Here is a 27,260-nt window from a genome sequence, read left to right on the forward strand (position 1 = left end):
AGGGCAAAGCAGGCCCCATGCAGGGAGCCTGATGTGGGACTCGATCCAAGGACTCCAGGACCACGCCACGGGCCAAAGGCAGGCGCTAAACTGCTGAGCCACCCAGGGATCCCCTGTTATTGCATTTTAAAATGTTACTTAAAGGGCGCCTGGGTGGCTCAGTGGTTGAGCATCTGCCTTCGGCCCACGACGTGATCCTGAGGTCCTGGGATCAAGTCCTACATCGGGCTCCTTGCATGGACCCTGCTTCTCCCTCTTCCCGTGTCTCTGCCTCTCTTTATATGTCTCACATGAATAAATAAATAAAATATTTTTAAAAAATGTTAAATACAGAATCCTTTATCTTAAAATAGCAAAGATTTACATATCTCTGTGGTCCCTTCTCTTTTTTTTTCTTCTTTTTAAATATTTTTATTTATTTATTCATAGAGACACAGAGAGAGAGAGAGGCAGACACAGGCAGAGGGAGAAGCAGGCTCCATGCAGGAAGCCCGATGTGGAACTCGATCCCAGGTCTCCAGGATCACACCCTGGGCTGCAGGCGGCGCTAAACCGCTGCGCCACCGGGGCTGCCCTCTGTGGTCCCTTCTCATTAGTGTATACACCAGTTTGTATTGGAGTTCCATTTTTCCAAAATATTTTATTTCATGCGCTTTTTCACATATATAAAGTCTTCTTGGGAATTATTTAGTGATATAATATTCTATTTTTAATCTACTTCAGTTTGCTTCTAGATTATTTCAAGTTTTTTCTTTTTTTTAAGATTTATTTATTTATGATAAACACAGAGAGAGAGAGAGAGAGAGAGAGAGAGAGAGAGAGAGAGGCAGAGACACAGGCAGAGGGAGAAGCAGGCTCCATGCCGGGAGCCCAATGTGGGACTCGATCCCCGGTCTCCAGGATCGCGCCCTGGGCCAAAGGCAGGCGCCAAACCGCTGAGCCACCCAGGGATTCTTATTTCAAGTTTTTTCTTAAAGATAATGTGATTATAAACATGTTTATGTGAACAATTTCTTTTTGAGTTACTTCCTTAGGATATATTCCCAGAAGTAGGGCTTTAGCATCAAAAGATATGCTTATTTTTATAGCTCTTGTTATGTACTGTCAAAGTGCTCTCCAAAAAGACTGTACTACCTTCAAGAAACGGAGACCAATTTCTTTGCAGACATCTCAGTATAAAGCTTTAATTTTAAATTAACCCAACCGTGTCATTTGCAAAGCTTAAATTATTGGTGAACGTGAATATTTAGTTAGGTTATCTTTTCTCTTACACAGACTTTTAATTATAAAAGCAACACATTCTTCTGTAGTAGAATACAAAAGGGTATGAAGTAAACAGTAAGGCATCCTTACTTGTAAGCACTCTCTTAATTCAATTTCCCAGAGTATTCACTGTTAACAGATTGTTATACTTCCTCCTAGAACTTCTTCTATCTGTGATCGTACATATATTTATAAATGTTCATGTTTACAGAAATGTAATCGCACTGTACTCTATAACTTATATTTTCACTTAAAATTTTACTTATATCTTTCCCTGTTAATGAATGTAACTCATTTTTTAATGGCTGCATAGGAATGTCTACTAATGGTTAATAAATTGATATCTATCAATTTCCTTATTGATGGGTATGTAGATTGACCCTAATTTTTCACTTTTACACGTGAACAAACTGTTAAATAACTTCCTCTGGTCACTTGTCCTGAAGGACTTAGTTACTATAACACAAATTTGTACCATTTATTTCTTTTCCATGTCATATATTAACTTTTAGTCACCATATTCATTGTAATTTCCCTATCTTGTCACTCCTCTTTTATCCTTGCTATTTATCCTATGAAAACTTAAAAAAATATTTTATCTACACATCCATCTGCTCTCAAATATCTATTATTGGTTTATGTCATAAAATTCTCTCAGGGGTAAGCATACTTGATTATTTTCTCCTGGATATAAAAGTATTTTAACATTTTAATTCAACTAGAATTTATTGTACCCCATAAGGTAGGAGGTGTGAATCTAAATGAATTCCCTCCACGGTCCTTCCAACTGTCAACTAATACATTTTTCACGTTATTTGCTAAACTTAGTTTGTCACAAATTACAAGAAAATGTGCTTTGATATCTATTTTTGAGATATATATAAAATCACACAGTATGCAGTCTTTTGCACCTTTTTTCTTTCTTTCTTTCTTTCCTTTTTCTTTCTTTCTTTCTTTCTTTCTTTCTTTCTTTCTTTCTTTCTTTCTTTCGATTTTATTTATTTGAGGGAGAGAGCATGTGCACAGAAGCAGGTGCAGTGGCAGGCAAAGGGACAGGGAGCTGTGAGTAGTTGTTCATTAATTCTCATTGCAGCATAATAGCCCACTGTTGAATATACTATGATTTATTTATTAATTTCCTTGTTGACAGTATTTTTTAAGTTTCCAGTTTGGGCCTATTATGAATGGTGTCACTATGAGTATTCTAGTATGAGTATTTAGTAAACATATGTCTGCATTTCAGTTGGTTCTGTGCGTAGGAATAAATGACTGAGTCATAGGGTATGAGTATGTTCAGTTTTAGCACAGACTGCCAAACAGTTTTCCAAAATATACCCATTTACACTCCCACAAGCGTAAGAAAAAACTTTGACCATATATAATTTGTGGTCCTATATTCATCTTTAAAAAATAATGTTCAAGTCTTAATATCCAATACTATAAAGTAATAGTGGTTTGGTGTGCTGGGTTAGCTCAGTCGGTAGAGCATGCAACTCTTGATCTCAGGGTCGTGAGTTCAGGTCCCACATTGGGCATAGAGCTTACTAAATAAATAAATATCAGTGGTTCTAGGAGGCATCTTTGTTTTGTTCTTATTTTCAAGAAAAATGAACTTAATTTTTCTCATAGTTTTAAATAAATAACAGAGGTTAGAAATACTCTATTTTTAGGGTTTTTTTGGAGTTTATCAAGGTTAGAAACTTCAAAAAGCTAGATTATTTTGAGTCTTAGTATCTATTAATATGCTCTTAAGGGTATATCCAGTTATTATATTTAATAAATATTTTAGAAATTAGACTAATATTGCATTTCTGGGGTAGACATATGTCACATTATTTGCTAGAAATCTATTAAGGATCTTTCACATTTTTGTTCATATATTTAAATAGTTTATACTTTCCTCTTTTAGGATTATTTTTGCCAGGTTTTATGATCAATCAACACACTATTGCCCCTTTAACCGAAATAAAAAAATAATATTAGCTAATATTTTTGGAGCTCTTTCTATGTGCCAGGAACAATGCTATGAGTTTTATTCATTTAATCTTCATAACAGTCTTGGGGTACCTGGGTGGCTCAGTCTGTTAAGTTTCCAACTCTTGATTCTGGCTCAGGTCATGATCTCAGGGTCATGACATCAAGCCCTGTATCAGGCTCTGCCTAGGCATGAAGTCTGCTTAAGATTCTCTCTCTCCCTCTCCTTATCCCCCCTACCCAACTCTCTCTCTAAAAACAAAAACAAAAACAAAACAAAACAAAAAACCTTCATAGTAGTCTTTTTGTTTTGTTCTGTTTTCTGTGGAAGAGCAGCTTAAGACCACTCAGTGGTTGTTCCTACCCATTCAGTGGCCTGAGCAGTGGGAGCTGCAGACTAATCTTCAGTGGCTGGCTGAGTGCTCCAGTCTTCAGTAGGAAACTGCTAAATAGGCACAGAGGGCACCTGCATGCCTTCAGACCAGTCTGCAACTTCAGGCTGAGTAGCCTGAGTAGTAGTTCCTGAATAGTGAACTCAGGAGCTGGAGTCATCCATTCACCCTGAAATTCCTCCTTAGTCACAACCTTTTCAGCAGCAACCTGTTCTTCCTTTTCAATCTCTTCAGGATCTCTGTAGAGGTAGAGATCTGGCATGACTTCCGATGGGTGCTCACGGGAAACAGTGCCACACATGCACAGGACTTCCCGGGCTAGCATCCACCACATCAGACCCACTGAGTGAGCTTCCTTGTCGTTGCTAAGGGATGGCAGTGTCCACGTAGCACAGAGGAGAGTCTGTGTTACACAGAGCAATGGTAGGCAGGTTAACATAAGATGCCTCTGTGAGAGGCTGGTGGTCAGCCCTGGGATCAGTAACCACCAGAAGCCTTGGTTCTCAGAAGGCTGCCTAGATCTGGTTAGTGAAGGTTCCAGGAGTGAAATGGCCAGCAATAGGAGTGGCTCCAGTAGCAGCTAGCAAATACTAGCTCACTGGCTAGTATTCCTGGATATGACACTGACATCAGCTGGGTTTTCAATGGCAACAATGGCACGAGCTGCCAACCGAAGCTTCTCCCAGGTTCTCTTCAGATTTATAATGCAGATACCATCACTTTTCCTTTTATAGATGTACTGTTCCATTTGGAAATCAAGGTTGGTCCCACCTAAGTGGGTTTCTGCTGCAAGGAATTTGAGGACATCCTCCTCCTTCATTTGCAGAACATCAAGGGCTCCGGACATTGTTAAAATTTCCCTTTAAGTTACAATGGAAACACAGAACAATGCTGTATGGACCCTTCCCTGGGTAGTGTGGAAAGCTCATAATAGTCTTATTACTATTCAGTTTACAAATTGGGAAGCTTATAAAAAATAAAAACAAAAACAAATTGGGAAGCTGAGCATAGAGAGGACAAGTAATTTGCCCAAGCTGACATAGCCATTAAGAAATATCAAAGCAGGGGCAACTGGGTGGCTCACTGGTTGAGCATCTGCCTTTGGCTCAGGTTGTGATCCTGGGGTCCTAGGATTGAGTCCCCAGTCAGGCTCCCTGCAAGGAGGCTTCTTCTCCCTCTGCCTACGTCTCTGCTTTGCTCTCTGTGTCTCTCATGAATAAATTAATAAAATATTTTTTAAAAAAGAAATATCAAAGCATTAAAACAATTTTGAACAAGAATAGCAAAACTGGAGGACTTCTATCTGATTTCTCAAGACTAGTGATAAAGACAGTAATTGGTGATCCCTAGGTGGCTCAGCAGTTTAGCGCCTGCCCCCAGCCCAGGGTGTGATCCTGGAGTCTGGGGATTGACTCCCACATCAGGCTTCCTGCATGGAGCCTGTTTCTCCCTCTGCCTGTGTCTCTGCCTTTCTCTCTGTGTGTGTGTGTCTCTCATGAATAAATAAACAGAATCTTTAAAAAAAAAAAAGATAAAGACAGTAACTAAGTGCGGTATTAGCATAAAGATAAATATATATAGTGATGAAATAGAAGAAAGCATCTAGAAATACATACACACACAAATATGGCCAATTCATTTTCAACATAGACAAGGTAATTCAATAGACAAAAGATAGTCTTTTCAATAAACAGTACTGGAACAACTAGATATTTATAGGCAAAACAAAACAAAACAAAACAAAAAGAATAACCCTTACTTCACACCATAAAAAAAAAAAATCAACTCAAAGCCAGAGACCTAAATATAAGAGTTAAAACTAACTTGTAAGAGACAACATAGGAAATAATCTTAGTGACCTTTGGTTAGGCAAAAAATGGCCCAAATAGGCATAAAAAGCTTAAAGCTATTAAAGAAAAAAATTATAAATCTGACTATCAAAATTAAAAAGATGTGCTTTCAAAAGACACAAATACAAGGCAGTCTGAGAGAAAATAACTGGAAATCATATATATAACAAAAAAACATATTCAGAATATAAAATGAAATGTTAATATCAACAAGACAAGCTACTAACAAAAAAGGGCAAAAGATTTTAATAGATACATCATCATACACAGATAACAAAAATACATGAAAAAATGCTCAACATCATTAGTCATTAGGGAAATTCTGTTGTTTTTTAATTTTTTACTTGAAGGGCTTTTTAAAACTTTTTATTTTAATTCCACTTAGTTAATTACAGTGTTATTTTAGTTTCAGGTGTACAATATGGTAATTCAACACTCCATACATCACTCTGTGCTCATCAAGACAAATACATTCCTTAATCCCATCACCTATTTAACACAACCCCCTACTCTCCTCTCCTCTGGTACAATCCATTTGTTCTCTATAATTAAGAATCTGTTTCTTGATTTCTTTCTCTCTCTCCCTCTCACTTATTTTTCCCTCTGCTTGTTTGTTTTGTTTCTTAAATTCCACATATCAGTGCAATCATATGGTATTTGTCTTATTCTGACTTATTCTGGTTAGCATTATACTCTCTAGCTCTATCCATGTCATCACAAATGGCAAGATTTCATTCTTTTTTATGGCTGAATAATATTCCATGTGTGCGTGTTTGTGTGCGTGTGTGTGTGTGTGCACCATATCTTCTTTTTTTTTTAAAGTAGGGCCCACATCCAGTATGGGGCTTAGACTCATGACCCTGAAATCAAGACCTGAGCTGAAATCAAAAGCCATTTAACCGACAGCCACCCAGGCACTGCGATTCTTGGCCACTTTAAACAAGGATCCCCCTGCCTCTAGTTTTCAAAATGTATTTCTCATTTTCATCTGAGACTTTATCAGAATTGCCTTTTACCATTCATATTTGTCAATATTTCCTATTTACTATCCAACATTCTCTTCATGACTGTGCATTCTCTAAGAAGATGGGGGCTTTCTCTCCAGGTCTCTCTTCTGGATCTTCAACAGAACTGCCTTTAACAGTGTCTTCACAGGGATGCCTGGGTGGCTTAGCAGTTGAGTATCTGCTTTCGGCTCAGGCGTGATCCGGGGGTTTCCATGGGAAGCTGCTTCTCCCTCTGCCTATGTTTCTGCCTCTCTGTGTCTCTCATAAATAAATAAATAAAATCTAAAGAAAAGCAACAACAAAAACCCAAGTTCCTTCAGAGCAATATTGGCTTTCCCTAGCATGCATCTCAAAACTCTTCCAGCCTATTCCCATTACCCAGGTCTAAAGCCATTTCCACATTACTAGGTATTTGTTATAGCAGCACCTGACCCCTTGGCACCCATTCCTTTTTTTTTTCTCTTTTTTTAAAGATTTTTTAATATTTATTTGAGAGAGAGAGAGAGGGAGAAGAGGGAGAAGCAGGCTCCCCACTGAGCAGAGAGCCCGATGGAGGGCTCAATCCCAGGACACCAGGATCATGACCTGAGCCAAAGGCAGACACTTAATCAACTGAGCCACCCAGGCACCCCAGTACCAATTCTGTCCTAATCAGTTTGAGCAACTATAAAAAAACATCATAGACTGGGTGGCTTAAACAAAATTTCTGGGAGGCCTGGTTAGGCACCTGCCTTCAGCTCAGGTCATGATCCCAGGGTCCTGGGATCAAGCCCCGCATTGGGCTCCCTGCTCAGTGGGGGCCTGCTTCTCCCTCTCCCTCTACTGCTTCCCCTGCTTGTGCACTTGCACACTCTCTCTGTCAAATAAATAAATAAATATTTTTTAAAAACTGGTAATTTCTGTGGTATGTAATTATGTATTAATAAAGCTGACAGAGGGATACCTGAGTGGCTCAGCAGTTAAGCGCCTGCCTTTGGCTCAGGGAGTGATCCTGGAGTCCCGGGATGGAGTCCCACATCACGCTTCCTGCATGGAGCCTGCTTCTCCCTCTGCCTGTGTCTCTGCCTCTGTGTGTCTCTCATGAATAAATAAGTAAAATATTTTTTTAAAAAATAAAGCTGACAGAAAGATCATAGTTATCTTTTCTTGGTTAATAACAAACCTTGTGGGCAACTTGGGTGGCTCAGCGGTTTAGCGCCGCCTTCCGCCCAGGGCCTGATCCTGGAGACCCGAGATCGAGTCCCACATCAGGATCCCTGCATGGAGCCTGCTTCTCCTTCTGCCTGTGTCTCTGCCTCTCTCTCTCTCTCTCTCTCTCTCTCTCTCTGTGTGTGTGTGTGTGTCTCATGAATAAATAAATAAAATCTTAAAAAACAAATAACCTTGTAACTTATAAATTATTTGTTTCTGAAAGTTCAAAATCACCAGTAAATTTGTTTGCTTATTTCTATTTTTATTATTTAGTTCTAATTTTTATTTTCTTCAGTTTGTTATTTTGTTCCTTTTCTAAATTCTTTAAGTGCTGACTTATCTTTTTTTATAGCAACAATAATTCTTCTAAGCATTGCTTTATATATGTCTATAACTTTTAATTGTGCTAAGGTTTAAAAAAATATTTTGTTATATTCCAAATGTATTATCTGACTCAGTTGTAGAGGAATTTAATTTTTAAATATCCTTGTGGTTAGAGGTACCTGGCTGGCTCAGTTGGTGGAGCCAGGGTTGTGAGATCAAGCCTCATGTTGGGCTCCACAATAGGTGTGGGGTCTGCTTAAGATTCTCTCTCTTCCTCTGCACCCACCAACCTCTCCCTCTTAAAAAAAAAAACAAACAAACTCGGGGGATCCCTGGGTGGCTCAGCGGTTCAGTGCCTGCCTTCAGCCCAGGGTGCAATCCTGGAGACCCGGGATCGAGTCCCATGTCAGGTTCCCTGCGTGGAGCCTGCTTCTCCCTCTGCCTGTGTCTCTGCCTCTCTCTCTCTCTCTCTGTGTCTCTCATGAATAAATAAAATCTTAAAAATTCTATTAAAAAAAACAGATAAATATCCTCACGATTAGGTGCTTTTAAATTGTACTTTCATTATCTCTAATTTTATTGCATAATACAGTAAATATAATTTCTGCCTTTTATTTACCAAAAATTTATTTGCATCTTGCCTATGACATTTACTATCCATATTTTTAATTCCCAAATTTTCACATTTAGTCCTTTTCCTAAATGTTTTCATTGTACCTTATTGTTTGTAATGTTCAAATTTATTAAAAAGGGATACTAATCATTCTTTTTTTGTAGGTTTAGTTAAGACAAATAAGATAATATACTGGATTATCCAGTATACTGGATATACTTTACAAACAATAAAGTATTACACAAGTATCAGTTATTTATGTTTTAGTGATAGTCCAATCCATTTTTTAAAGATTTGTTTATTTATTTGAGAGAGAAAGAGAGCCTGCACAAGTAGGAAGAGGAGCAGAGGTAGAGAATCCTAAGCAGATTCCCCACTGAGGACAAAGCCCTGTGCAGGGCTCGATCATGCCCTGTGCAGGACCTAGAGATCATGACCCCAGCAGAAATCAAGAGTCGAACACTTAACTGACTGAGCCACCCAGGCGCCCCTCGTCTAATTCATTTAAATGTAACATTAAAAAAAATGTAACATAAGACCTGTTTAATTTAGGCCCATGCTTCATTCACTTATTCACTCATTCAAACATTATTGTGAACATCTAGTATATACAAGGCACTGGGAAAATGAAAACATTTAGAGCCATGTTCTTTGTTTCAAAAGAGACAAACGAGCAAACTGACAATTCAATACAGTATAGGAGAAAACCACAATAAAGCCTACCGTCTTACAAAATACTGGGGATCCCTGGATGGCTCAGCGGTTTAGTGCCTGCCTTCTGCCCAGGGTGTGGTTCTAGAGTCCTAGGATCAAGTCCCACATCAGGCTCCCTGTATGGAGCCTGCCCCTCTCTACCTATGTCTCTGCCTCTTTCTGTGTGTCTCTCATGAATAAATAAATAAAATCTTAAAAAAAATACCAGAAAAGTTTAGGAACTGTAAGTACAACTACCTATGAAGGTATGCAGTAAATACAGGTAAAAACATAAGGTTAGTGTTATGGAATAAGTGTCTGTATCCCCCAAACACATTTGTTGAAATTCTAACCCAGTGTGGCTGTCGTTGGAGTAAGGAAATAATTAAGGTAAAAAAAAAAAAAAAAAAGGATCAGAAGGGTGGGACCCTGATCCAGTAAGATTAGTATCCTTTTTTTGTTTTTTAAAGATTTTTATTTATTTATTTATTCATAGAGACACACACAGAGAGAGAGAGAGGCAGAGATACAGGCAGAGGGAGAAGCAGGCTCCATGCAAGGAGCCCGACGTGGGACTCGATCCTAGGTCTCCAGGATCACACCCCAGGCTGCAGGCGGCGCTAAACCACTGAGCCACTGGGGCTGCCCAAGATTAGTATTCTTTGACAAAGAGACAGGAGAAAGCTCCCCACTGCACACATGTATGCTGCATAGTACATAGCAAGAAGTACACAGCAGAGAGTCATCACTAGAAACCAAACCCTGTTGGACCTTGATCTTGGATTTTGCAGCCTCCAAGACTGTAAGAAAATAAATTTCTATTGTTTAAGTCATGTAGCCTGTGATCTTGTGTTGTGCCAGCCCAAGCTAACTAATATAGTTGGATGAAAACTGTACATAAGAAACAGTTATATTTCTACATCCTATCCTCAACCTTGTGTAACAAAGTTACTACCTTTTTTCCACCCAGATATAACATTAGTTTATTCTCTATTAAGAGAGTGAATCACCAGGACCTTGAACTTAGAGACACCAAGAACAGTTGAAGGTAGAGGGCCTCTACTAAAAACAGGATGATTACATTAAAGTCTACATACTGATCTGTAAAACCCTCCCCTGCTTACCACCTAATTTGAAATCCAAAAAGCTCCAAAATCTCAAGGAAAGCTTCTTATATAAAAACAAAACAAAACCAGATAAAACATGAAAAATAAGGGGCACCTGGGTGGTGCAGTCGGTTGGGCAACTGACTCTTGGTTTGGCCTCAGGTGGTGATCTCAGGATCATGGGATCAAGCCCCACTGTCAGGCTCCATGCTTGGCTTGGGATTCTCTCTCCCTTTCCCTCTGCCCCTCCTACTCATGCTCTCTCTCTCAAATAAATAAATCTTTGGGGCAGCCCGGGGGGCTCAACAGTTTAGCACTGCCTTCAGCCCAGGGTGTGATCCTGGAGACCTGGAATCAAGTCTCACATCGGGCTCCCTGCGTGGAGCCTGCTTCTCCCTCTGCCTGTGCCTCTGCCTCTCTTTCTCTCTCTCATGAATAAATAAATAAATAAATAAAATATTTAAAAAATAATAATAATAGGGACGCCTGGGTGATTCAGCAGTTGAGCATCTGCCTTTGGCCCAGGGCGTGATCCTGGAGTCCCAGGATCAAGTCCCACGTCAGGCTCCCTGCATGGAGCCTGCTTCTCCCTCTGCCTGTGTCTCTGCCTCTCTCTCTATCTCTCATGAATAAATAAAATCTTTTAAAAAAATAATAATATAAAAAAAAAAATAATAATAATAATAAATAAATCTTTAAAAAATAATAACAAATAAAAAAATAAACTCAGAAAGAAAAGAAAAATGCAGGGGACATAGATGCAAGCAAAACAAAACAAAACAAAAAATTTAAAAACCTACAATTAATAGGAAGACAAGATAAAATGTTATATTCATGAATTCAGAAAACAAAAAATAAGTAAAGAAATATAAAATATAATTGTAGATATTTTTAGAATTCAACAGGATTGGAAAAGTCAAAAATATTCACAGAAGGTACAACCAAAAGAATATGGAAAAGAAGATAGAACAATAGGAAAATTAGAGCATGAGTCTAATGCCTGAGGAACAACAGTTCCAGAGACAGACATGAGAAAATATCAAATACATAATTCAGTAAAACTTCTTAGAACTGAAAGCTATGAATTTCCACATTAAAAGGGTCTCAAAAAATAAAAAAAATAAAAGAGTCTCAAGACAATGAGTGAGAAAAGCTCTGTACCAATAGACATCTTTATGAAATATCACAAATCAAAATGGCATTATAAAAAGCTATAAAGGGAGAAATGCTTTGAAAATTCTAAGGAAAAATTATCTCCAACATAGAATCTTATACCCACACAAACTATCCACCAAATGCAAGGGTAATATAAAGACAGTTTCATAGACAAAGATACCTCAAATCTTATTTTGTATGCATCCTTCTCAGAAAGCTACTAGGGGTGCTACCTAACCAAAGGAGTACATAAGGAAAAAGGAAAACACAGGCTTCAGGAAATATGGAATGCGACTTGAAAGAGACAAGTAATATACATGATAAGGATAGAGGATTTAGAAAGAAACCAGATCAGATTGGAGTAGGAGGCTACTTAGGTGAATGAGTGCCCCAGGAGAGTTCTCTTGAAGAAAATAAATTGAAACGTAGAGAACACCTGATTGTCTACATAAGCAGGGAGAAGACTGATCTTTTGGTTAGAGTTTAGGGATAAATTAGAGACAAATTTATAGAAAACCAACTAAATAAAAGACAAAGCAATTATTGACTCCAGGAAAAAGAAAAAAAGGCTACACAAAAAAACCCACAAACTCTTCCAATCTTTCTCTCTCATTCTCTCTCTCTCTCTCTCTCTCTCTCTCTCTATATATATATATATATATATATATATATACGCACACACCATTTCCATAGTCATTATAGACACTGAATATTGGCTTGACCAAAAAATCATAACTTTATTAGAAGGCTAGGAGAAAAGGGAGTTTTAGGGGATATAAAAGCACTGAATCCATCACAGGAAGTCATTATCTAAAACTGAAAAATCGGGATCCCTGGGTGGCGCAGCGGTTTGGCGCCTGCTTTTGGCCCAGGGCGCGATCCTGGAGACCCGGGATCGAATCCCACATCGGGCTCCCGGTGCATGGAGCCTGCTTCTCCCTCTGCCTGTGTCTCTGCCTCTCTCTCTCTATCATAAATAAATAAAAAATTAAAAAAAAATAAAACTGAAAAATCAAGAACAGCTTAAGCCTGCTATTTAAAAATATACAGGAAAGGGATGCCTGGATAGCTCAGCAGTTGAGCGTCTGCCTTTGGTTTGATCCCGGAGTCCTAGGATCAAGTCCCACATCAGGCTTCCTGCATGGAACCTGCTTCTCCCTCTGCCTGTGTCTCTGCCTCTCTCTCTCTCTCTGGGAGTCTCTCATGAATAAATAAAATATTTTTTAAAATAATAAAAATTTAAAAATAAATAAAAATTAAAATATACAGAAAAAAAGGCAAAAGAAATGGCGAAAAAAATTCGAAGTAGTCTCTTCCAAGGAGTGGGGCTTAGAGGTGAGAAGTTTTGGTACTGTGTTTTGTTAAAACTCTTTAGATCTATTTTACCAATAAAATTCTGTAGCTAATAAAAAAAAACACATTGAATTTTAAAAAATATGTACTCCTCGGATCTGCCCTCTCCTTGCCCATTATTTGTAACATAGTGTTTCCTTAACAGTTTTTTCCTAAAATAGTTTTTCATTTGTTTCATCTAATTATTACTTTGTAATACTTTTGTATTTTTTCTTCCACCAATTTACAAAGCCAACTTCATTCCTGTTAATGTTCTTTGTTGCTTTTTTCCCCAATAGATTAATTTATGTGTCCTTACTTCAAATGTTTTATGCTGTCAGATTTCTTGTATTTGTGCCTTTCTTTTTTCCCACAGCAAAAAATACAAACTGTCTTTGCTCTCCTACATCTTTTACTTCTGTTTCTCTAACTCTAAGAACAAAACCCTGAAAATCTGACTTCAAAGACAAAGAGGAGGTGGTGAGGCAAAAAATATCAACTTTCAGCTGTATTTCTAAGCTTAATTCTTCACCTTCCTTACTTTTCATCTCTGTTGGTCAAATATATTTATTCCTTGTAGAGTCAGAGTTTTTTTTCCTTTTTTTTTTTGAGATAATAAGTAACACATATTAGTTTTAGGTATACAGCATAATCATTCGACATTTGTATATATTATGAAATAATCACGACAATAAATCTAGTTAACACACATCACCACACATAATGACAATTTTTTCTTTTTTTTTAAGATTTTATTTATTTATTCATGAGAGACCTAAAGAGAGAGAGAGGCAGATACACAGGCAGAGGGAGAAGCAGGCTTACCTCAGGGAGCCCGATGCGGGACTCAATCCCAGCACTCCAGGATCATACCCTGAGCCAAAGGCAAGTGGCAAACCCCTGAGCCACCAGGCATCCCATGACAATTTTTTCTTGTGATGACAACTTTTAAGCTCTCTCAGCAACTTTTAGATATACAATACAGTATTATTAACTATAGTCACCATGTTGTGCATTATAGCCCCAGGAGTACTTACTATGTAACTGGAAGTTTGTACTTTTCTCCCAACTTCATCATTTCACTCACCACCCTCCTCAGCTAAAAATAAACTGAGTCTAGTTTATTTTTAGATACCACATATTAGTGAGATCATATGGTATTTGCCTTTCTCTGTCTGCCATATTTTAGCATAATGCCCTCAAGATCCATCCATATTGTTGCAAATGACAGAATTTCCTGTTTTTTAATTGCTGAATAATCTTTGGAGAGTCATTTTAAGACCATCTCAATGGTCTCAAGACCATTCCCTGCCTCAATTGCTAATATCTGCTAATTGAGAAAAATGTTACCTATAAATTGGTTTCAAATATAATAAAATGTTTGTCTATACTGATTATAGTAATGACATCATGTTTTATAAATACATAATTAAATATTTATCCATTTGAAGATCAATAAATTTCTTTAGGACTCAAATATTTTCAAAGATCTCAAAACAGTTTATAGATTACACACAATACCAATAATGCCTAATGGATAAATGTGGCCCTGGTTCCCACCTCCAAAATAACCTTACACCTCTGCCCTTAACCCCAGAATTCCTTTCTACCTCTTCTGAAAACATATTCAGTTAATAATCATAATTCAGTTAATCATCCTTTCCTTCTCCCGGATCTTCCATCTCTCCTTCTACAACGGCTCCCTTTTCTTCCCTTTCCCTCATACTCAAGTCTCTCTCATCTAAAAAATTAAAAACAACAAATTCTCTCTACTCTTGCTACCACTCCCTCTACTTTTTCCTTCACCAATCAAACAAACTTCTGGGGAAAAATAAATGAGCCCACCTATAATTTCAACTCCTTCACCCTTCCCATTTACTCCTCCATACAGGAAAATCTTGGCATCCTGCCATTCCACTCCAATGAAACTTCTCACCTAATGCCACTAACAACCTCTTTTGCAGCTCTTATCTTGTTTGACCTCTCTGAAGCAACTGATATGACTGAACACTCCCTCCATATTGAAACTCACTCCACCTCCAGTTTCTGCGGCACCACCTTTTCCTCATTCTCCTAAATCTTTTACCAATTACTCTAAGTTTAGGAAGATCAATATCTTTATTTATTGTAAAACTAGCTCTCTGGAGACTACATTTAGGTTCCTACAATGAGTCTCTAACTCCCAAACAAAACAAAACCATTCACAGCAAAGTAACCATCAACACCCAGCAACAAACACAATTATAAAGAACTAAAACCCTAACATTACATGAGCTCACTGAAGGGTAGAAAGGGACTATTCTGATTACTTAGAAATGTTTACAAAGGAAAGAGAGGTGATCTGAGAGAAATGACAGGAGACACAGAGTTAAGAAAGAAAAAAATGAGTAGACAACAGAGATAGGGATAAAACACCTCTGTACTTTGATTTTGAAAGGCAGGCATAGGGGAGAAGTTAAACACTCTCCAGTACATCCATGCTTCACCTATAAATAAGGGTAATTAGCTATCAACAATACACCTCACTTTCAGTGGGAGAGATATCTCCACTATAAACACGGTATGCCAGTTTATTGTTTGCATCCCCCAAAATGTGTGCTCCTATTCTTTTTGCACATGATTGTCTGGCTGAACTTCAATTCCCAGGGTCCTTATTAGCAGGAGCCTTATATTTAGCAGGAGCCTTATATTAATTTCTCACCTATGAAATGTGAGCACAAGGTGTGTTTGTAACTTCTGCCTTACTTGCATAAGAGGTCTTTACCCTGGAGTCCTTCCTTCCCCTTAGCCTTTTCATTGGCTGGAAATGGCCACAACCGAGGCATCCTAGGAAACCGTGGGTCTCAAATCTTATGAAAATACCAACAACAGAAAAAGAGATGTCAATGATAACTTTGTCATTAAAAAATAAAAATTCTTGGGGTGCCTGACTGACACAGCTGGTTAAGCATCTAACTTGGTTTCAGCCCAGGTCTGATCTCAGGGTCATGGGGTCAAGCCCCACATCGGGATCCACACTCAGGATAGTCGCTTTCTCTCTCCCTCTGCCCCCCACCCCGTTCTTGCTTGTGCACGCTCTCTCTCTCACTCTCTCTCTCAAATAAAGAAAGAAATCTTTAAAAAATATATATAAATTCTTTTTTGGTGTCCCTTTTCTAAACCTAACAATCAAAGCTGTTTTTATTACTTGGCTGAGTTTAAATTTAAAAACTTTCCACTTGGGGAGCTTGATGTCAGCTCCTTCAACAGTAATTATTTTCCCTTAACTACTAGGAAATATGATAAGAAAAAGTTCACAATGTGAGACAAATCAACCACTTCTTTTCCTTGTAAGTGTGTTTCTCCTTTAGAAATATGAAATCAAAACCAAATATTTACTGGAAAAGCAAAGGTCAAAACAGTCCCTATGTCCAGACATGGCAGCAAAGATTAGCAAGACTCCATAGGCTATTCATAGGCATAACCTTGACAAGAAAAACGGCAGGACCATTCTCCCTGAAGACCTAACCTATTTTCTTCTACCTACATATTTACGATTCTGTATCATGCCAACCCTTGAAGAAAAGGCAGAAGATTGCACACATAAGACTTCTGTAAGTTAACCATGCATCTAAATATCAGGTTTGATGGCTTAGAGACTATCAAAAAAGATGATTTTAGGTCTCCTTAGAAGCTTAAGATACTTGATACATATTAATTAATTTATCCTCTCAGCCCCTTGTGAGGTAGGTTTTATCAACTCCATTTGTAGGGGAAATTTGATCAAGGAGAATAATAATAGCAATTTACAAAAATGTTTTCTTTTTCTTTTTTTTTAATATTTTATTTATTTATTCATGAGAGACACACACACACACACACACAGAGGCAGAGACACAGACACAGGCTCCCATGCGGGGAGCCTCATGTGGGACTTGATCCCAGGACCCCAGGATCACGCCCTGGGCTGAAGGCAGAGCTAAACCGCTGAGCCACCCAGGGATCCCACAAAAATATTTTCGATTACAAAATACCTTCCTTATAAAGAGCCCCACATGTTTATCTTCTCAATCTTCTAACATTCCTGTGAGGTAGGTGGTAATATTACCTTTTCCTTTCTTATAGGTAAAATGCTATGGCTCAAGGAGTTTGATGACTTACCCACATGGTAGCCTGCATTTTATCCACTAACTAGACATACGGCTTCAGATTGACACTAGACCACGACTCAGGTTTGAACTGCACATAATTCAAAAGTGTCAAGCTTCTAGTTTTCTCTACAGCAATCTTTCAGCACATCACATTCCCAAAAGGACTGGGGTCATGCTTATTGTTTAAGCTCATGTGTGCACTGTTTATAAAGCTTATTATCATTTCTCTAAATTGAACTATTTAAGGTTTGTCTAAATGCCCGAAAGCTAAATTATTTTTTGTTTACTGTCTGTGCACTAGCATTGTAAATGATGTCATCAGGAATGTACAAAACTCTTCAACAGAGCTGCAGGGCCAATAAAAGCAACTTGCTTTGGGAAAAGTGCATTTCTTCTTCTTCTTCTTCTTCTTCTTCTTCTTCTTCTTCTTCTTCTTCTTCTTCTTCTTCTTTTCTTCTTCTTTTTTTGAAGTAGGCATCACACAAAAAGATGACTCATTAAGCCCAAAAGAGTTGACTCCACCATGTGAGGGCTTCTTATGTAGCCCTCTACAAAGAGACCTGAGTGGCAGCATGAGGCCTCCTCTTCTGTGCATTTTCCTCCAGGCAGAATGTGCATTTGTGTGGCTACATACACAATTATAATCTCCCCTGAAAGGCAATTCCTTCCATATGACAGGCTGAACAGTGGCCTGAGTGCTAGCCTCATGTTGCCTGTGCAGTTAACATGCTGAAATTCCAGACACATTTAATCTCTCCTTTCTGAGAAACTACGATGGGACAGAAGAAGTGAAGCTGGAAAAAACTCCACATAGAGAGAAAGGAGGCCAGCCCAAGCGCCCAAATTCACTTTCTCATGGGCTGAGCTTCTTTGTGTGTTGTCTACTTATGTGTCAATTTGCAGGACATTGGGGCATGAGAACCATGGAGCTGAGTGGTTCTGGCAGCCTCTCCATTTGACAAGCAAAGCCAAAGACATGTGGCCTTTAGTACATTTCACATTCAAAAGTGTTCTTGTTTCAAACATGACTATTTTAAAATATGTAATCTTCCTATTCAGCACATGTTGTATGTAAATTGGCCACAGGAGGTGTTCTGCCACAATTAAAAAAAAAAAAAAGGCAATGGCCCTAAGGCAGCCTTGTCCCTGCCAGATACCTCTGTTTAGGGGCGGGGGGGGGGGGGGGGGGGGGGGGGGGGGGCGGGCAGTGGGGCTATCCCAGGTGAGAGAAGTCTGAATTTAACAAACACCTGATAGGAAGGTCTGGGCACAAACAGATTTCTGTCTGAGATTACAGAAACTGAAGCTTGTGTTTTATCACAATTACCTGTAATCTCAGGGCCAGATAATAGTATTAACAAGACCTTGAGCTACACAATAGGACAGCTGGAAAAAGGCTCTTACTCTCCAAAGAATAGCGCTTTTAAAAAGCTAATTCAATGAAGAAAAAGAAAGGGCTCTGAAAGTGCCTTCTCAAACAATATTTACTTTTACCGGGTTCCTGCTAATCAAACAAAACTTAGTCAAAAGCTTTTATGAAAAATACATTTGATGATTTCAGCAGTAATTGCTTTGTTCAAAGAAAGGTGCTTAAGAGAAAACATAGCTAATGGGATCAGTAATTTGGTAGGTTCAGATGTGTTTGGGAAAATCCCTCCTCTCTTTGATAAATCATTAAAATTCTGCTCAGATAAATGTGTTTTGACTTGAAATTCCAATCATAGAATGAGCTATTTCCTAAGGCCCCTGGGGAAGTGGTGCAAGGGCAATCCCAATGCAGAGAACCCTGAGATTAGTTTGCAAGGGTAATTCCAGTCTTAATCAAAGCATATTCTCTGCTCAACTATAGGATGGGATCTCCTGGAGATGCCCCCAAAGTATATAAAATGTCTTTCCTTCTTAAAATACCATTTTTTCAAAATGGGTTAAATCTTACTGTTATATAACCAAAAAAGCAGAAACTATGGCATCAACCAAGAAATTATCCTTCGGTATAATTAGAGTTTAAAACTAGAATGATCCGGGGCAGATTTTAATCAGTCATCCTTTTTTTTTTCATTCATGGAAGGAGGGAAAAAAAGGTCTAGTGTCTCTCCATAGTAGGAATTCAATAACTATTTGTTGAACTGGATTTTTCACTCCCTTCTTAAGAAAAAAAATTATTCTGCTATTTAAAGCAAACCATTCATTTAACAATTAAGCACCTAATTTGAGCACTGTGCTAGATTTTGGAAATGCTGAGAGAATAGGCCTGCCCTCATGGCTTACATTCTAGTAAGAAACAGACAATAACCAAGTCCACAAATAGGTAACTGTGATAAGTGCTAAGAAGAATATGAACAGGATGATGAACTAGAGATAAGCTAATGGATCATTTATCTCTTCTGATCTACTATTATTACTTATTAAAACTTTACTCAGTCTCCTAATATTACTCATTAAGCAAACATAGTATTTGTTTAAATAAAAGTGATGCCCAACTTTTGGACAGCAGCTGGAGGAAAGATTTTAATATTACTTAAATACATAAATGATGAGGTCACAAATTTACAGAACCATTTAAAAACCCTAGAATAACACAGAAATCACCTGCAACTTAGTTACCTTGGAGAAATGGGGGTGGATGGGGATTGGGAACAACATGCCTTAGAATTCACTTGCTTTTTTTTCCCCCCAGTGAAAATATCATTTGCTCTTCCCCCCCCCAAAAAAAATATATTTATTATATTTATTAAATAGCTTACAGAGTCTAGGCTGAACTTCCAGGAACAACTCCCAGAACTGGGCCGCCTAGGGAACTGCTGCCCTGCCATGACTGAGAAGCTGCCAACCAAACTGGGAAACCACCAACACAGCTGCACACATCTGATTCTTCCCCCACTCTAAAACATCACTTACTACATGGTCACTTTGTGTTATTGTCTTTCATGAATATGTCCCATCACCTATATATGGCATTAAGTTTCCCAGGAGGAACACTTTACATTCATGTCTTGCTATACAGAGAGGGTATTTAGGAAAGAAGGAACAATTAGGAAGAAAGGGAAAGAAGGAGAATTGGGGGAAGAAGAAATGATCTGTAAAATACGTTCATTATTATTTTAAAGTGACCAGTGTTATATATTATAAATCTAGTTTCCAAAGATTCAGGAAGTCAGTGTAACATCTATAATATTTTATTTCATTTCTTTTCTGTAGTTACCCAACCACTTTAAAGTCCTAGGAGTATTTCTGCTAACTTATGGTAAATAGCAATGTCTCCTAGCATATGGTTGGGTTTGGAAGATTCACTAATTATACTAAAACAAAAATAAGTTTTCTCATCAGGATTCATCCAAAGGCAATCAGATAAATAATAAGTGTCTGACAAAATAAACAAACAAATAAATAATAAAGTGTCTGGCAGTAAGACGAGTAAATACCATGTGCTATGATATCAGCAAATACAAAAAATAGGATAACACTTAAGAGTCTTCTACATAGAAAGTCTGTCAGAACCTCTACCAAGACTTGAAGAAATTATATTAACTTTGAGGCTGGAAGGGACTATATCAGTGATTTTTGGATGTTGTCTTAGTCCAGATACTCTGAGAAGCAGATACCAAGACAGGATCAGACATGCAAGAGATATACTGGGGGGAAAACTCATGGAGCAAATGCGGGGGAGCCGCAGGAGGTTGGGATTGCTGACAGACCACAATGCAGAGCTGACCCTTTAAAGAGAGAAAGAGAGAGAGAGAGAGAGAGAGAATTTAGATAGCAATGCAATGAGAATCCTCAAGCCAAATTCACCACCTAAAGAAGCAGTCACATACCTCATAGAAGTGGGTTTATCCCACCCAACCATTGACTGGAAGCAGCTTGTGGGAGTGTAACCTCAGTATGAACAGGGTGTTGGATTCAGAGCTGGAGTTGAACATTAATTACCCTTCCCTCCCCACAGCAGGACATCTGAGAGACACATTTTTTTATGGCTGCCACAGATGCATTATACACTTTTTTAAAAAAGTAGTTATAATAGTTAGTATTTATTGAGCACCTACCTAGGTGCTCTAAAAGATATCTAACTCATCTTTGTACACTCTTTTCACAATGTAGCAGCCAAGCACTGCTCTAAAGGTTTACATGTATGAATGAGATAAGTACTATTATTATCTACATTTTGCCCAAAGGGAAACTAAGGCACAGAGAAGTTAAGTAACTTCTTCAAAATCACACAGCTATCCAAACCACACAGATTATTGTCAATAAAACACTCCCAAATGGTTTATTTGTAGAAGTTATGTTCCTCATTGCCTGCCTCTGAGTGATGAATCCAGTGGCAAGAGGGAACTGAAATTTTACTATTCCCTGATCCATCCTGATTCCTAGGATGCCCCCTCCTGGCAGAAATGCTAAAGTAAGCCCTTGGAGTCACCTGGACTTCAACATTTATGCATCGGTCTATGCAACAGTTGGAGCCTCAGTTTTGGAGTTGCCCAAGGTATTTACTCAAAGTTAACATAGAGTTTAACAATATGGACTTTGTGGAGTCAGACTGATGGATTAGAATTCTGCCTCCCTGACTTACTAACTAGTTGTTAAGTATTTTTATGCTGCAGTTTCCTCATCTGTCAAATGGAGATAACAATTAAAATTATCAGGGCACCTGGGTGGCTTAGTCAGTTAAGCATCTGACTCTGGTCCTGATCCCCGGGTCATGGGATCTAGCCCCAGGTTGTGTGATTGGGCCCCAGATCGTGGGATCAAGCCCCACATTAGGATGCTCAGTGTGGAGTCCACTTGTCTCTCTCCCTCTGTTCTTCCTCCTCCTGGGTTGTTGTCTCTCTCTCTCAAATAAATAAAATATTTTTTAATAAATAAAATATTTCATGTGCGTTAATATATGTAGAGCACTTAAAATGTTACCTGGTACATAGTAAGAGCTTAATTCTTCTTCTTTTTTTTTGTCCCTAATTAAGTCTTAATTGTTGTTAGATGCTTATATTTGGGGTACCCTATAAATGAGATTATTCACATTCAATTTAACCTGTTTGGAAGCACCTGGGTGGCTCAGTTACTTAAGTATCTGCCTTCAGCCAGGTCCTGGGATCGAGCCCTGCATCAGACTCCCCACTCAGCAAGGAGTCTGCTTCTCCCTCTGCCTCTCTCCCTGCTCATGCTTGCTCACTCGCTCTCTCTCAAATAAATAAAATCTTTAAAAAAACCCAAACCCACACATATATGTTTGTATTAAGTGTGTCATTGTGAAAGGCTGGTATATAAAGATGAGTAAAATACAATTCCTGATCTCAGGAAACTCATTTGCAACTAATGAACTGTTTAAGAGCTCACTTCTAACAGGGAAGCAAGGATCACTGCCTTTGCAGCCAAATAAATATTCGGGTTTGTTTATATGTATCTTCTTGGTGGAGAGGGCAAAACAGACTATGGAATCAGCAAACTTGGGTCTGAATCCTGGCTTTGTTATGCATCATCGCCTATGTGACTTTGTACAAATTAATTACCCTTTCCAAGCTTTTCCTTATTTGTAAAATGAGGCAATATTAATAACTACCAAATGAGATTAACGATACCTACTTTGTGTAGTGGTTGTGAAAAAATAAATCAGATAAGGCACACTGCTAAGTATATACGAAGTGCTTAAAAACTACAACTTAAAAAAAAAACTGTTCAATTTAAAATTCCTCTATTCAATTTAAGATTCCTCCAAAAGTATACCCTCCAAAGGAGAAAGATCATCTCTAATTTCCTAGAGTTATCTGTTATGCCAACTAAACACTAAATTTAGTGAGAATAAGCAGTTTTCATGGAAACAGAAGAGGTAACTTGGAGCATGAGTGAAAACATACACCTCACTAAATTAGGTGGAGTAAAAAATAAACCTCACACCCTCATGCTTATACTCAGGTCAGCACGTAGGTGGTGTGTTTTGCAAACCTGGGACCAGAACAGGCTGCCCTTCGGCTCTAGAGAGCTCTCCACACCCAACCAGATACACAAACACACCTCAGCCTCTGGCAGAAGCTTCCAATAAGTAGATTTCATAAGGCTGGAAATCTTTCAAGGGTTCTATTCTTATTTCATCTCCTTACCAGCCCTCGGCATTAACACAATTTCTATCATTACATTCTGATGACTGCAGGCATGAACATCCCTGAGCTGATTCTGTAATGATGATCTGAAGATCCTAAGCCATTCTAGGGGATGACTGCAGGTTCCTAATCCACAAAGTCAGCAGGGGAATGGATCAGTTTGCCCAACTGATGAAAGATTGTTTTCTTCACTAATAGTCAAAAAGGCAAATATTAAGGCTAGCAGTCAGAAAGGGAAATCTATAGATATTCATTGAATAGATAGTCCTATAGTTTCTACCATAATACTAAAACGAAGCCCTCTGACCCATGTGCCAAGGGGTACTCAGCTTTGGCTTTCTGTTTCGCTGAATGTGCAGAGCTTTCCTGTTCCTGCAATTTTCTTTTCTCTATATGTATTTCCTTCTCTAGGCCTACACGTGTAACTGACTTCATAATTTATAAAAGAAAGAAAAGAAAAGACAAACCCTCTACAGGTATTTAAATTTTAAAAACCAGGAAATATTTTATTAATCTATAAAGAATGGTTTTCAATGGTCATTAAATTGAGCGTGAATACTTCAAAACAGCGTCCCCGTAAAAGAGACCAACTGTAATGGATAGGGGTTGTTCTCAACTAAAGACAAATGCATTTCACAGAATTGGATGGTCTGATGAACCATGAAGAAGCCAGTAAGTACTATCACCCTGCTCAGGGCAGTATGACTGTCCGGATGCTGAATGGCACAGGGAAATAAGACACTTAAATATGCAACAGAGCCTGAAGAAGCACTTGTCCAGGGTTTAGATATTAGGTGGAAGGGTGGACACTGGAGCTTTCTGAATCAAGTTGAGATTCTGATTTTGTTTGTAGATTATCAGCATTGCCACTGAATTAGTCTTCCTGAAAAACCCACTATGGAGGGACCACCAACTTCTATTCAGCAAAGCACTTAGTGTGTTAAATATGCAAAGACTTTGAGGTATATTATTTCGACAGCATGGGACACCTGGGTGGCTCAATGATTGAGCATCTGCCTTCGGTTCATAGCGTGATCCTGGGATACAGTCCCACATCGGGCTCCCCATAGGGAGCCTGCTTCTCCTGCCTATGTCTTTGCCACTCTCTGTGTCTCTCATGAATAAATAAATGAAATCTTTAAAAAGAAAATAATAAAAATAAATAGCAAACACCCAAGGGACTGAACAATGGACTAGGTTTTTCAAATATTTTATAGATTCATTGAATATGGGGTAAATAAGATAAAATACATAATCCTTTGCAAAGGTCTAGACATTGCTATTTTTTTTTAAGATTTTATTTATTTATTCATAGAGACAGAGAGAGAGAGAGAGGCAGAGACACAGGCAGAGGGAGAAGCAGGCACCATACAGAGAGCCTGACGTGGAACTCGATCCGGGGTCTCCAGGATCACGCCCTAGGCTGCAGGCAGCGCTAAACCGCTGTGCCACCGGGGCTGCCCTAGACATTGCTATTATTATTCATTTGATACAAAATTATCTGTGATATAACTATGCTATTTTGACTAACAGATGTGGTCAATTAATCTCTCTATATATACATATATACACACACACATATATATAAACACACAAATATACATGTACATATGTGTACATATATACTCATATATATGTATATATATGCACACATATATACCTCTTTCTATATATATGTATACCTTTCAGAAACCAAATAGCCCTTAAACTTGGTAAAAAAATAATAATAATAAAATAAACTTGGTAAAAAGATGCTCAATTGCACAAAAGAAATGTACATTAAATCTACCCTGGAACTAACTGCCACTTAATAGGTTGAAAGCATTCAAAAATTTGATATATTTTGTTGGAAAGACTATAGGGAAACAGGTATTCTTACATTGCTAGTGGCAATGTAAAACAGTACAACTTCTATGAAGGGCAATTTGGTACATCCACCAATATTTAAAATACATATTTACCTGACCGACCAATTCTACTTTGCAAAATTTGTCTTTGCAGGTATACTAGTAAAGGAACAAAGTTGCAGGTTATCAGTGGAGTATTTTAAATGATAGCAAAAGGCTAAAAATAACTTGTCTGCCAATAGAGAATTGGCTAAATTATTTAAATACTATGTAACTAAAAAAATTTTTTTAAAAGGAAGCTTTCCAAGACTGACATTTTACTCTAAGATCTATTAAATGAGAAAAGTGTGCACTATACTCTCCCTTATGTACGTAATAAACTAATTTGGAAGGACATATAGGAAACCAGTCATAATGGTTACTGCTGTGGTGCTAAGGGTGGAGGAAAACTGGTAGATGGTGGAAGGGGGAGTGGGAGGAGACTTCACTATAAACTTCTTCATATTTTTAATGCAATTTCCATAGTACCAATTAAAACCTTTAAACTAGGGACACCCGGGTGGCTCAGTGGTTGAGCGTTTGCCTTTGGCTCAGGGCATGATCCCAGGGTCCTGGGATCAAGTCCCACATCAGGCTCCTCAGAGAGTCTACTTCTCCCCTCTGCCTATGTCTCTAAAAATTTAAACTAGAATTGTTTTGCATTAAATTTTTTTTTATAGTGGGGATCCCTGGGTGGCTCAGCAGTTTGGTGCCTGCCTTTGGCCCAGGGCGTGATCCAGGAGTCCTGGGATCGAGTCCCAGGTCAGGCTCCTGGCATGGAGCCTGCTTCTCCTCCTCCTGTGTCTCTGCCTCTTTCTCTCTCTCTCTCTCTCTCTCTGTGTGTCTATCATAAATAAAAATAAATAAATAAATCTTTAAAAAAATTTTTTATAGTATATCCATACTATTGAATATTACTGTGATAAAAAGAAATGAGCTATCAAGCCAGGAAAACACATGGAGGGCCTTAAGTTCATACTGCTAAGTGAAAGATGCCCATCTGAAAAGGTTACATACTGCATGACTGCAACTGCATGTTATTTTGTAAAAGTAAAACTTCAGAGACAGTAGAAGGTCAGTGGATGCCAAGGGTTGAGGGGCAGAAAGAAGGATGAACAGACAGAGCACAGATTTCTGGGGCAGTGAAACTACTCTGTATGATACTATAATGGCAGATACATGACGCGTATTAGTCAAAACCCAGAGAACTGTACAAAACAAAGAGTGATCCCTCGTGTAAAGCAAGGACGTCATTAATAATAACGTATGAATACTGATTCATCAATTTTAACAAATGTACTACATTAATGTCAGATGTTAATCACAGGGGAAACTGAGTGAAGGGTAGAGAGTAGATGGGAACGGCTCTACAACATTTGCTGCTCAATTTTCCGTAAACTTAAAATTCCTCAATAAAATAAAGCCTCTTGGGGGATCCCTGGGTGGCTCAGTGGTTTAGCACCTGCCTTTGGCCCAGTGCGTGATCCTGGAGACCCGGGATCGAGTCCCATGTCAGGCTCCCTGCATGGAGCCTGCTTCTCCCTCTGCCTGTGTCTCTGCCTCTCTCTCTCTCTCTCTCTCATGAATAAATAAAATCTTTAAAAAATAATAAAAATAAAATAAAGCCTTTTTTTTTTTTTTTAATGTGCATACATCCTCTTTTCTCCCAGCAAAGGCCTTACACATTGAAGGTGCTCAATAAAGGACTACAGCTACTGTCTTAGTGGTCAAGAGCTCAAGCTCTGGAGCGGGCAAATCATCTTCTGATTTTAGCTCTACCATTTTCTAGCTGTTGTGGCCTTTACTTATCCAGGTCACCTCTTCAGCCTCAGTTTCTCCGTCTGCAAAATGGAAGGAAAACTCAGTATTTCTTTCCTAGGGCTGTTGGGAAGACCAAATCAATGCACGTAAAAGGCTTAGTTAGCATTGTGCCTACGGGAAAAAGAAATGCTCAAAAAATGTGAGTGGCCGCTATAAGGGTGACATAATTGTCCACAGAATGGCTTGGTTTGGCACTTCAGGTTCCAAGGTTACTCCACCACCAGCATGGTCTGTAACGTCCCCCATAAGGCCCCCAAATTTCAACTCCAGTTTGGACACGATCCACATAGCCTGAGCCCGTACACCACTTCAGACGTTCTCTGACACCCTCCCACCCCCCATCCCAGATGCTGTTTTCCCCCCCTTGGCTCGGCCTCCCTCGTCCAGGCCCGGGAACGGCCCCTCCGCATCCCACCCCGACCGGTTCC

General features: G+C 38.6%; 1 protein-coding gene and 1 pseudogene across 2 annotated transcripts in view; both read right to left on the reverse strand.

The window, feature by feature from the left end:
- CSTPP1 (centriolar satellite-associated tubulin polyglutamylase complex regulator 1) overlaps positions 1–27,260 on the reverse strand; it is a 198,197-nt gene that overhangs the window by 170,723 nt on the left and 214 nt on the right. Inside the window, exon 1 of one of the 2 annotated variants that reach the window (XM_055309433.1) lies at positions 20,846–20,905. The exons of the other annotated variant lie outside the window; for it this stretch is intronic. The gene's annotated coding sequence lies outside the window, so the exon portion shown is untranslated. Of the gene's footprint in view, positions 1–20,845; positions 20,906–27,260 lie in introns of those variants that run through there. 2 annotated transcript variants of the gene reach the window in all.
- Positions 3,575–4,476, reverse strand: LOC129499645 (40S ribosomal protein SA-like; annotated as a pseudogene).

Source organism: Nyctereutes procyonoides, unplaced genomic scaffold (genome assembly GCF_905146905.1).
Source record: "Nyctereutes procyonoides isolate TBG_1078 unplaced genomic scaffold, NYPRO_anot_genome, whole genome shotgun sequence".
NCBI classification, from domain to species: Eukaryota; Metazoa; Chordata; class Mammalia; order Carnivora; family Canidae; genus Nyctereutes; species Nyctereutes procyonoides.